We start from the raw sequence: 12,764 nt of genomic DNA, 5'->3' as shown, positions 1-12,764 counted from the left end.
AGAATACCATTTTTTGAAGTACCATCCTGTTACACAAATGCACAGCTTAGTAAAATGTAAGAGGAAGTGGGCTCAGAAGCCCTTGGTTTCTTCTTAGCTTTACCACTTAACAGCTATGTGCAGTTGAGCAGTGTTCTCAACTTCTCTGAGCCTCTGATTCTTTATTTGATAAATGAGAATCATAATACAGTCAACATGACCAGGTTGTTATGAAGCTTAAATGAGATAATGTATGGGCTTGAAACAGAGTAGCCACTTGATGAAAACTGCTCAAATCTGATTCAGGAACACAGACGGGATCATTCATTCTCCAGCCTAATTAAATAAACACATCCGGCTTTCTCCCCAGAAAGATAGAATATATGTTTATTATATGCACATAGTATATAATACATATAATTTCAGGAGGTTAACAGACCTTTTGAAACTCAACCCCTAGAGGTCTATGGAGTTTAGATTAACCCTTACTGTTAAGCTGTGTACTATTGTTATAGTGTCTGAAAGTGCTGTCTTCTCAGTAATGGGTAACCTTTCAGGAAGTGGTGACAAATCATGAGTTACATATAAAAGGTAAAAGGTAATCCATTCTTAGTCATTCCATATATATTTATTGGGCATCTTCTCTGTGCCAGGCACTGTTAGAGTCACTGAGCACATAGCAAAGAATGAAACTGATGAAAATATCTGCTCCCCCAGGAGCTTACATCCTAATTACTGATTTTTTATGTGCTTACTCCTCACTCATAAATGGAGTTCCCAAATTTCTTACCTCTCATGTTAAAATCTGGGCACACCTACACCCTACTGTAGTATATATAGACTCAATTTTTATCTACATGAACAAAAATTTTTTTTCAATCAGAATAGTTAATTTGAAGGAACTTACCTCAACACAATAAAGGTCATAAATAAAAAGCACACAGCCAGCATCTTTACTCAATGAAAAACTGAATGCTTTTCCCCTAAGATCTGGAACAAGGCCAATATGCCCATTCTTGCCACTTTTCAACATAATACTGGAAGTACTGGCCTAAAAATTTAGGCAAGAAAAGGAAATGGAAGGCATCCAAATCAGAAAGGGAGAGGTAAAATTATCTGTGTTTGCAGATGACACACACACAAAAAAACTATTAAATCCATAAGCAAAGTTGTAGGATACAGTATCAACATATGAAAATCAGTTTCATTTCTATACTAAGAACAAAATATCCAAAAAGGATTTTTTTTTAATTTACAGTGACATTAAAAAGAATAAAATACTTTAAGAACAAACTTAACCAAGGAGGTGGAAGATTTTTAAATGAAAACCACTAAAACACTGTTTTGTGCCAGGCTCAGCTTACTGGTAGTAATGCCATTGGCTATAAATGGCTGGGTGGGGGCACCTGAGTGGCTCACCAGTTGAGCATCCAACTTTGGCTCGGGTCATGATCTTCTGGTTCTTGGGTTGAGCTCCACGTCAGGCTCTGTGCCAACAGCTCAGAGGCTGGAGTCTGCTTCAGATTCTTTGTCTCTCTCTCTCTCCTCCCTCAAAAATAAACATTTTTTTAAAAAAAGAAAGAAAAGAAAGAGGCACGAAGGAATCTACTCCTGAAATCATTGTTGCACTATATGCTAACTAATTTGGATGTAAATTTAAAAAAAATAAAAAATAAAACAAGTTAATAAAAAAAAGAAAGAAAAGAAAAGAAATGGCTGGGTGCACACACCTAAGCTCCAGTGAACTTCCCAAAGATAGCTCCCCTTTCTAAACCAATGTTAGAACTGACCTGATCCTTGTGGTATTTTTTAGACTGCAAGATGCCCTTTAGCAATAACCATTAGGAAACTTTGAAGAAAAAAATAATGTATTATTTACATGTCATAGAACATATAAGGCACACGGAGAGGGCACAAAATAAGGTCTTCAATAGAAAGAGAGACAGAGAGACCAGAGACAGAGAGCAGAGACCTGGGATTCTGCTTTTATTGGGGCTATTTTAATTTATTTTATTTTATTTTTATTCTGCTTTTATTGAGGGTGGGGGTCTAGGGTTTCTTAGACTCACTCTTTATTGGTCAATTTAAAACATGAAGCAGAAATCTGAAATTCAGGAAGAGAAGGGGGGGGGGAAGCAGCCCCAAATGGTCAGTTATCAAAATCAGCTAAAATCTCTAAAACAAAGGGGCCTTAGTGTGGGAAGGCAGCCTGGTTCTTTTTCTACGTGTGCCTGGTAGTGTGTTTATTCAAGATAGCCTTTGTTGAAGCAGAGTCCCCTGTGAAGTGGATGCCAGGGCAATCAAAGCTCAAGTCAAGCACTTGCATTTCAAAAAGAAAAGCCAACTGTCAAGGCTTAAACTGATGAAAGAAATTAAAACAGATACAAATAAATGGAAAGATATCTGTGTTCATGGATTGGAAGAATTAATATTGTTAAAATGTCCATATTACCCAAAGCAATCTACAGAGTCAATCTTTATCAAAATCCAAGTGACCTTTTTTTTAATAAAATTTAAAAGATAATTCATATGGAACCACAGAAGGCACTCAATAGTCAAAGCAGTTTTTAGCAAGAATAACCAAGCTGGAGACCTCATACTTCCTGATTTCAAAATATAATACAGAGCTATAGTAATCAAACAGTATGTATGGGCATAAGAACAGACACAGAGACAATGGAGTAAAATAGCTCAGATATAAATCCATGCAAATACTTTCAACTGATCTTCAACAAAGGTGCCAAGAATACACGATGGAGAAATGATGGTCTCTTCAATAAAGGGAACACAGGATACTGGATACCCACATGCATAAGAATGAAATAAGACCTTTATCTTAGACCATACACAAAAATCAACTCTTGGATTAAAGACTTAAACGTAATATCTGAAGCCATAAAGCTCCTAGAAGAGAATACAGGGGAGAAGATTCGTAATATTCATCTTGGCCATAATTCTTTAGATATGCCACCAGAAGCGGAGGCAAAAGCCCCACAAAAATAGACATGGGGGGCTACACCAAACTAAAAAGTTCCTGTGCAGCAAAGGAAGCAATTAACAAAATGAAAAGATAACCTATGGAACAGAAGAAAATACTGATAAAGGGTTAATCTCCAAAATATATAATGAACTGTTGGAACCTAATAGCAAAAAACCAAATAAACCCAATTTTAAAAATGGGCTAAGGACTTGAGTAGGCATTTCTCCAAAGACGTACAAATGGCCAGCAGGTGTATGGGAAAAAGCTCAAAATTACTAATCAGCAGACAAATGAAAATCGAATTACAATGAGAAATCACCTCACACCTGTCAGAATGGCTATTAGCAATTTAAAAAAAAGTGTTGGCATGGATGTGGAGAAGTTGGAACATCTTGTACACTATTGGTGGAAATGTAAATGGTGCAGCTACTACGGATCTACGGAAAACAATGTGGAGATGGAGTTTCCTCAAAATATTAAAAAATAAAGCCTCCATATGATCCAGCAATCCTGTTACTGAATATTTAGCCAAAAGAAATGAGTCAGGATCTTGAGAGAGATTAGCACTCCCATGTCCATAGCACGCTGTTCATAATGTAGGAACAACCTATATATCCACCAACAGATGAACTGATAAAGAAAATGTAATATATACATACAGCAGAATATTATTCAGTCTTAAAAAGAAGGAATCCTGCCATTTGCAACAACATGGATGAGCCTGGAAGACATTATGCCGAGTGAAATAAGCCAGACACAAAGGAAAAATACTACACGATACACTTACATGATGACTCTAAAATGGTCAAATTCATAGAAGCAGAGTGATTGTCACTCTGCAACAGTGGTTGTCAGAGGCTGTGTGGAAGGGGACAATGGGGAGATATTAGTCAAAGAATGCAAAATTTTAATTATACAAGATGAATAGGGGCTCCTGGGTGGCTCAGTCGGTTGAGCATCCACCTTCGGCTCAGGTCATGATCTAGCGGTTTGTGAGTTTGAGCCCCACGTTGGGCTCTGTGCTGGCAGCTCAGAGCCTGGAGCCTGCTTTGAATTCTGTGACTCCTTCTCTCTCTGTCCCTCCCCTGCTTGCGCATGCTCTCTCTCTGTCTCAAAAATAAACATTAATTAAAAAAATTTTTTTGAAAAGATAAATAAACACTATATATCTACTATCCAACATAGTGCCTCTAGTTAATACTGTATTGTATACCTAAATATTTGCTAAGAGCCTGAATATTATGTTGTGTGTTTATCACACACAAAAAAAAATAATAAAGAAGGGAGGAGGAAACTTTTGGAGGCAATAGATACATTATGACACAGATGGTGGTGACAGTTCACAGGTTGTACTTATCTCCAAACTTATCAAGTTGTATATATTAAATATGTAGGTTTTTGTATGTCAGTCATACCTCAATAAAGTGGCTTAGCAAAAAAAAAGTTGACACACATTTGAAGAGGTGGAAGTTACTAGTTTACAGTTTTGCTTAAGATTGTAGCAAAAAAAAGGGAGGGAATCATTTCTATTTTCATTTATCCAGGCAGTTATTGAACAGATATGGATTGAGTGCCTCCCAATTTCCAGGTACTGTGCTAGCCCAAACTAGCCTGATATTGGCAAGTTTCTATGGCCCTTTGCATGCCACAGTTGTTTGTATGAATAAAAAAGAAAGATAGGAAATCTAACAGCATTCTAGAGAATAATATTAAGGGTAGGAGAGATGTCATGGAGGAAAACAAGGATGAAAATAAAAACATGATGATAAAACAAAGAGGGGTGCCTGGGTGACTCAGTCATTTGAGCATCTGACTCTTGATTTAGTCTCAGGTCATGATCCTAGGGGCCTGGGATCAAGCCCCACATCAGGCTCTGCATTGACCATAAAGCCTACTTAAAATTCTCTCTCTCTCTCTCTCTCTCTCTCTCTCTCTCTCTCCTCTCCACTCCCCGTCTCCCCAACTCATGCACTCTCTAAAAAAAAAAAAAAGAAGATAAAGTGATAGTGATTAAAGAAAAAACATAGTGAAAAAGAAAAAAATGATGGAACTTTTATGAGGAAATGAAAAAAACAGAAATATATATTGAAGAGTTGCCACTGGTCTTGAAAGCAAACCTCCATTAGAGAAACAGAGGACAGTAATTGAACATAGCAGTAATTGGATTGAACAGAACAATGATTAGTACCTGGGAAACTTTTGGAGGCTGGAATACGACTGAACAAAGGAACAGATGTAAAGATCAGACGGTCTGAATACCAATTTCAAATTGCTAGTTATGTGCCTGTGTGAATGATTCATTGTTTCTCATTTTCTTTCCCCCAAATCTCATCTTTTGTAAATCCAAAAAAGCTGGCTATATAGTTAGATAAAATGAGCCTGGGTCATTGAGGAGCTTCAGTTTAATAACAAGTACAGTGAATAGGATGCCATTTCTCTCTCCAAGCCCAGTAAAGTCCATGTTATAAAGCATTGGAAGTATGTCTCTGCACGATAATTCCCAGAAATGCATTTCACAGCCTTTAGTCGAATGAAATTAGCTTATGTACATCCCCAGAAGGCTTACCAGGCATTTCCTCTTAAATGCAATTTGTGCTTAAAATAATGATTCCATGTGGTATTTTTTCATCAAATGAACTTAAAAGTAAGCAAAAAAGATATTTCTGTTCCACAAAATCAATCCATCCTCTGGGATTTGGTTGAGGTTCTTTCCTTATTTATATAATATGATTCATCTATAATGGTTCATATGGTTTACTTCGATTATTGGTTGGTGAAGGCAGTATAGTTGCAGAGCATATGTGTATGGGGAAGAAAAGACAATTAATAAAATCACAAAGGGTTTGGCCCACATTTGGTAATTAAACTTCTCAGTGTTTCAGCTTAAATTTCATTCTGCCCATTTGCCAGGAGGTGACACTATGAGCCTGTGCAGTTTTCTTTTTCTTGTTAGGCTGTGGCACCTGGCCCTCTTCCCAGTCCCGTGCAGATCACTTTGACATTTCACTTCATCTAGGTGGTTTCTGTCAGTTTCTGCCTGAGAAAATTGAAGGCAGAGAAGCTAAGTGACTTCCCTACACTCTCATCGAAGTCAGCAACAGAGCCAGGCTACATACAGTTCACGGGAAGATCCTTCACCATCCAGGTGGCAACAGCTCAGATTTTCAGCTCTGTTCCAGGTTTATTCACTAGGACCGGAAAGTGTGGGTGCTGCTGGAGAATGTTCTGGGGGCTGGATGTTACTGTGAGAAAAACCAACGCATCATTAGAACATGTTCTTATGCAGTTCTCATCTCGTACTGAAAACTTAGTACAAGGGACATTATTCAATTTTATTAACATATCAGTGCTGTTCCAAAAAAAGCTTTCATGAAAGGAAAGGAAAAAGTAAAGCAAAGTTCAGTTTTAATGATTTTCTTTTCATTTTTAGGTTATTCTTTCTTGGGTTTTGGAAAGCCCTCCCCTTCCCCATTCACTTCCCCTCTTGGTCCAAGGGCCAACTGGTCTTTCTGGTGGTCTGACAGCTTTCCATCATTAGTTTCTGCATTTTATTTAAAGTCATATGACCCAGCTGGAACCCAGAGGTCTAGGATTCTTTGCTAGGAGGTTTGAGGAAGATAAATCTGCAAAGTTAGATCCCCTTTCCTTTCAGAGGCTCTATGGGAATGAAGAGTGTGTGTTTTTAGTTCTTTTCTAGAAGTCCAAAAGGAAACCACTGTGGACTTCCAACCTCAGGCATTTCCACCTAACTGCCTTCTTGATTTTGTCATCTGACATGACTTATCCAGAACAGTGGTTCTCAAACTTGAGTGAGCATCAGAATCACCTTGGAGACACAGATTGCTGAGTTTCACTTCCAAAGTTTCTGATTCAGTAGGTATGGGTTGGGGCCTGATAATGTGCATTTATTTCTACAAATACCCAGGTGATAATAGTCTGGGGACCATGAGAAGTACTGGCCTCTAAACAACGGTTTTCATCTCTGGCTACATTAGAATTATCTAGGGGAGGTTTGTTTCTTTGTTTGTTTGTTTTGTTTTTAAAGACTAGATCAATGACAATTCAATGCTAGATCCCAGCCCCAGAGATATTCATTTGGTTGGTTTAGGTTAGTTTTTAACGCTTTTCTAAGTGATTCTTCCAACTGTGCTCCAAACCCTAAGAGATGCTATTAAGTGTCAGATTTCCTTTGATAATCAGCTTGTCTCCTGGGATGTCTTTGGAATGCAGCTGAGCAGCACTTTCTATGTTTTCCACCATAAGCTCTCTAGTGCCACCTCCTGTTTTCCGAAAAATATCCTCTTAAATAGCCTTCAGAGCTCACCCCACCCCTAGCCTACAGGTGACAGAGTGTGGCAATGCTCTCTGCTGTCTTTCAGATGAGTTCAGCCACTAACATAGGAAAACAAATCTGTGCTCCCTGGGACAGCTTGGTGTATGCCATTAACCAATCTCCAGCCTGAGCAGGTTTCCAGGCATTTTGATAAAAGAGTACATAATTTAGGTTATCAGTTTAGTGCCTTCATTTCAACACTTGAAAGTGCCTCATAGTTTTGATGCAACTAACTCAGTTATTAGGTAGCATGACACAGCTCCATAGTTAATTATATTTTGACAACCAAACAGGTTCTCTTGTCCTTTTCTCAGATTCTTTCAGAATCTGAGAAACCTCTTCTAACATAAGGAAGATTCTACTCTTTAAAATTCCCTGGGCCTTTAATACTACTGCTTAACATTTAAATAAAATATTGTCTTGAGGTTTTTTTTTTCCTTTCCATTTTTGTATCTCATACAATGTGTACACAGCTCTTAGAAAAATTGTCTTCTATTCCTACTTTCAGTGCCCTGAAGGGAAAGGAGTTTGGATATTCATTTCATATGTGTTTCCTAAAAGGCAAAACCTTATTAAGAAGACAATAATAATATTCTAATTGTCATATGGCCATTACTGTATTGTAAGTGATGCTCAGACTAGACTAAAAACCATAGAGTCAGTCATTTAAACTAATAGATCACATTCACAACCAATTAATTAGTGGTAGGAAAATGGTTTGCATTTGACTGTTTCCCAACAATAAAAATAACTGACTCTTCCAATATGCTGGGTACAATGTTGAGTGCTTTATATGAGTCTGGTACAAATTAGGAGACTGAAATTCAGAGAGTAAAACATCGTGCCCAAGGTTAACAGGTAGAGTCAGGATTTGAACTTAAGCAGTCATTACAGTAGAAGTCCCTGAAGACAGGATCACTACTGTATTCCCAGCACCTGGAACTATGCCTGGCACACAGGCACTCAATAAATACCTTTTGAATGACAGAATGAATAAATGAATCTGACTCCAGAGCTCATGTTATCCACTAGATACTACTGTTCAAATGACTGGCCTTGGAGCAGATGTTTAAATCTTGGCTAAGGGGCTGTGGAAGAGGCACATGCCACCCAGACTCTACCAGATAACAGGCGGGACTACCCCACCTTTAGCTTGGCACATGCCTGAGGCACTTACACAAGTCTGCAGCTCAGCTTTCTGAACAGGACAAAGACAGTGAATAAATTTGCAATCTCAGTAGTGAGTCCAAGTCCTAAATGTTGAGCTCTTTCTATGCCCATACTCTGGCATTAAACCTGTCTATTATACCCAGCCAGTAAAGTCACTAGCATGCAATAATACAGACTGACAACCATGAAAAAATAGCAAGGAAATTTCATACATCAGATCAATAGGAATCTAGTTTAAAGCTTCAAAATTGACACTTTTTTCTTGCTCCATTTATTACGTACCATACCCATACTATTAAATGTGCAATCTTTGTTATAAAGTATAACCACAAGAGTCATTAAGCCATTATAATTATTAAGCTAGGCATTCATAATCATCACCTAATCATAAACCTTTATAATCAGGGTATAATCCCCTTACTTGATATGATTTTAATTTATAAAATGTCTCATTGATATATTTAAATGTTGTGACAAATTAATAAACAATCATCTACATGTAGATGTAACTATATTTTAAGCAATAACAGAACAGGCTTCTCTTTAAATAAATTAAACATATTACCAGTGGCTGTGCTAGCTCTTCTTCACAGCAAATTGGTGTCCTTAATAAATTATTTAAAGTGAAGTTGATAAATATATTCATATGATTTTATAACTCTGATTGACAATCACTGATGAAATATTACCTTTAAATGTTTGATACAATACAAAAAGCAAAGACTAATCTGGTTATAATGCTTAAATGTGTGCATTTGTGTGTGCATATGTGGGCAAATGTGTGTAACCAAGCATGGGCTAGCAGTCTTCATGGAAGGTTCACCTTCCTATACCAGTTGGGTGGCTATGGTTTTTATCATAGGCAGAATGACTTTATACTACAGTGATAACTTGGTTGTTGACTGCCTAGTTACACCAGAGGTGAGGCAAGAAAGTATCAGATATTTATTGTTTTTTTTTTAATTTTTTTAAATACGTATTCATTTTTGAGAGAGTGAGTTGGGGAGGGGCAGAGAGAGAGGGAGACACAGAATCCGAAGCAGGCTCCAGGCTCTGAGTTGTCAGCGCAGAGCCCAATGTGGGACTCAAACCCACAAACCGTGAGATCATGACCTGAGCTGAAGTCAGACGCTTAACTAACTGAACCACCCAGGTGCCCCACAGATATTTATTGTTATTACTTTATTATAAGATACGCCACCATGTACAGCCTACAAGTTAGTCAGAGGGAGAGAACCAAGAGTTTTTTAGGCTCTTTTACTGGAATACTTGGTTTTAGCACTGTTGCATGTTTATAAAATATATTCTCCAATGGAGCTTTCTAAAATTATCTAAATGTGTATATGTCTGCATCCAGAGAGAGGTGGGGAGGTGGAGGAACAGAGAGAACAAGAGAAAGAAGAGAGAAGAGATACAGACAGAGGTTGGGGGCAGAGTTTCTAGGTTTTCTCAGCTTAGGCAAATGCTCACTCCTATACTGAAGCACCTCTTAGCTGATGGGTACAAACAAATGAGGAAGGTTTTTACTTTTCTTGATACTCCTCCTCATTACCTACTGCCTTCCCTCATCTCTTTATACATTTCTGAATCCATATGTATTTTCATTCCCAAGTTGTGTACCCTCTGTAGGAGCTACAAAGAAGGGTAGATCAGGAAGTATGGGCAGCTGTATAAAAGGCAGTCTTTCTATACAGTGGTAACACTAATGGATGGCTTAGTTGGGGAACCTAGGTGTCTCAGTCAGTTGAGCCTCTGACTCTTGATTTCAGCTCAGGTCGTGATCCCAGGGTGATGGCATCAGGCTCTGTGCTGAGCATGGAGCTTGCTTGGGATTCTCTCTCTCCCTCCCTCTGCCCCTCTCCCCTGCTCATACTCTCTCAATAAGATAAAATAAAAATAAAATAAAATAATAAAAATTTTAAAATAAATAAAGGAGCCTTTAAACACATTTTCATCAGTTACCCACCAAGCTACAAATTCCCCAGCACCTTTACCAATGTGATCACCACACCTAAGGTTTTACTATATAAAAATTCTGGAGCAGCCACTGTGTGTGTAATCCAGTGCATTTGGGTTTAGTCACTCTGCAGCAAGTTAACAATTACTTATCCCATTTGTGGAGACCAAGGTCAGAGGGACAAATCCAGAAAAAGGAAGCTTTTCTGCCTCTTAGGATCAAGAAGAAAATCCTATTCTTTGAGCTGTGATCTCCTAGTGTAATATAAAATACAATACTCTGAACTGAACCTAGAATGTATTTAGAGGTATCTTCACTTCCAGAGCTATTAAGTTATTCAATACCTTTTGAGAAAAGAAACATTTTTAGAAGAGAATGAGGTTAAGAAAAGTGCTAATACAAGGAAGTGACATGAGCTGAATCTTAAAAGGTGAGTTGGTGTTCTCTAAGTGGTACTCAGGTGCAGGGAGGGGAAGGTAGAGATAAATTCAAGGCAGAGGGGTCAAATTGCAAAGGCATGGGAATTAAGAAAGTGTGGTTCCATGAAAGCAAGAACTAAGTTAGCCACATCTAGCAATGTATCCCCAGAGCTTAGCATAGTTGCTTGTAACATAGGAAGCACTCTCTATATATTTGAATATTGAATGAACAAATCAATTAACTACGGGTAGAACAGTATAGCTAATGCATAGGAGTGATGTGTATGTGTGAGAATAAATCTGAGAGACAAGCAGGGACAGATTATGATGATCCTTGCAGGCCAAGCTCTGAATTTTTTACTTTATAGACCGAAGGAGGCCTTTGAGAAATTTTTAAGTAGACAAGTAATATGACCACATTTGCATTTCAGAAAATCACTGTGGGAGATAAGTTAGAGACCGAGAGACCAAGTAGAAGACTGACATAATCCAGGTAGAGATGATGAGAACCTAATTTTAAAAGGCAACAGTGAAGGTAGATGGGAGAGATGGCTTCTAGAGATGGCATGAAGGCAGGATTGATAAGGTTTGGTGGCCAGCAGACATGGGCATGAGGAAATGAATAGGATCCTTGCATGTCTGGTGGTACCGCTGACTATATTCACAAAGAGGAAGACCAGGTTTGGGAGAAAGAGAGTGAGTTTCATTTTAGACATGTTGAGGGTCTAGGGAACATCTAAGGGGAGATGACTAGCAGGTGGTCAGGTCTCTAGGTATGGAATTCAGGCAGGTCTAGTCAGGGAAAATGTTGATTCTGTCTAAGAGGGAGTTAACTACTTGATTAAGATCCTGCTTATTCATTCACTCCACAAATATCCAACTGCCTCCTCAACATCTTCACTTGTCTAAAAGATATGTCAAACTCAACATGGCTCAAGCTAAATTTCCAATATTCCCTGAAAAACTTCACTGACACCCTTCCCCCTGTTTCATCTGAAGGAAACTGCATTTTCCTAGTTGCTCAGACCAAAAATCATGAATGCCTAGGTCCTGGATGCCTGTCTGCCTCTCATAACTCCAAATCCAATTACCAGCAAATCCTGTTGGCTCTACCCTCTGACTATATTCAGAAATGTAGCCACTCCTCACTTCTTCCACTGCTGCCTCTCTGATAGAAATGAGCATTATCTCTTGTCTGTATTACTGCAGTGGCCTCTTAATTGGTCTCCTGCCTCCACCCTTATTCCCCTCAGGCTTTTCTGCTTAGCAGCCACAGAGATCCTATTAACATGTAAGATCTGACCTCAACTCTCCATTCATGCATCCCTAAGTGCCTTGTATTCCAAACCCAAGAAACCTTTCTTGCTGTTCCCAGTTCATACCAGCGCTTGCCTACCTCTTGCCCCTTGCACTTGCTATTCCACTCTTGAGGATCCTCCTTAGCAGGTTAGCTATATATTTCACCTTCTTCTCATCCTTCCATAAATCTCACTTTCTTACAGAGAGTCTTTCCTAACTCCTTATTTAAAGGTACACTTCCCCAACATCTTTCTCTAATTTTTTTTTCCTACAGTCCATATTGTGATCTAATTATGTATTACACTTATTTTATTTATTGTCTTTTTTGCTCCACTAGAATGCAGGCTCTGTGAAGAGAAGGAGTTTTGTTTTGATGAGTGGTTCTTTTCCCTAGCATATATGATAGCACTCAAATAGAATATTCTATTCTACAGGTAGAATATCTCAATATTCCATCTCAATCTCTCAATAAAAAAGTTGCTGGAAGGAAGGATAGATTAAAGCTGTATGTGCTAACCATTATCAACGATGGACAGAATTATAAAATAAATATCCCTACCCTCCTTGCAGTCTTTTGGCAGAAATAAGACACGTTCCCATGCAAAAAGTTAAGAAACTGTACAAATG

General features: G+C 38.3%; 1 protein-coding gene and 1 long non-coding RNA gene across 23 annotated transcripts in view; one reads left to right on the top strand and one right to left on the bottom strand.

The window, feature by feature from the left end:
- The window catches only part of ANKS1B (ankyrin repeat and sterile alpha motif domain containing 1B), a 1,065,991-nt gene that overhangs the window by 850,948 nt on the left and 202,279 nt on the right, over positions 1-12,764 (top strand). The window lies entirely within an intron of this gene.
- The window catches only part of LOC122240435, a 41,642-nt gene continuing 34,274 nt past the window's right edge, over positions 5,397-12,764 (bottom strand). Inside the window, exon 3 of the long non-coding RNA XR_006220173.1 lies at positions 5,397-6,201. This is a non-coding gene — a long non-coding RNA (uncharacterized LOC122240435). The remainder of the gene's footprint in view (positions 6,202-12,764) is intronic.

Source organism: Panthera tigris, chromosome B4 (genome assembly GCF_018350195.1).
Source record: "Panthera tigris isolate Pti1 chromosome B4, P.tigris_Pti1_mat1.1, whole genome shotgun sequence".
NCBI lineage: Eukaryota > Metazoa > Chordata > Mammalia > Carnivora > Felidae > Panthera > Panthera tigris.
The sequence above is the reverse complement of the archived record's forward strand: the minus strand, read 5'-3'. Positions and strand labels throughout refer to the sequence as shown.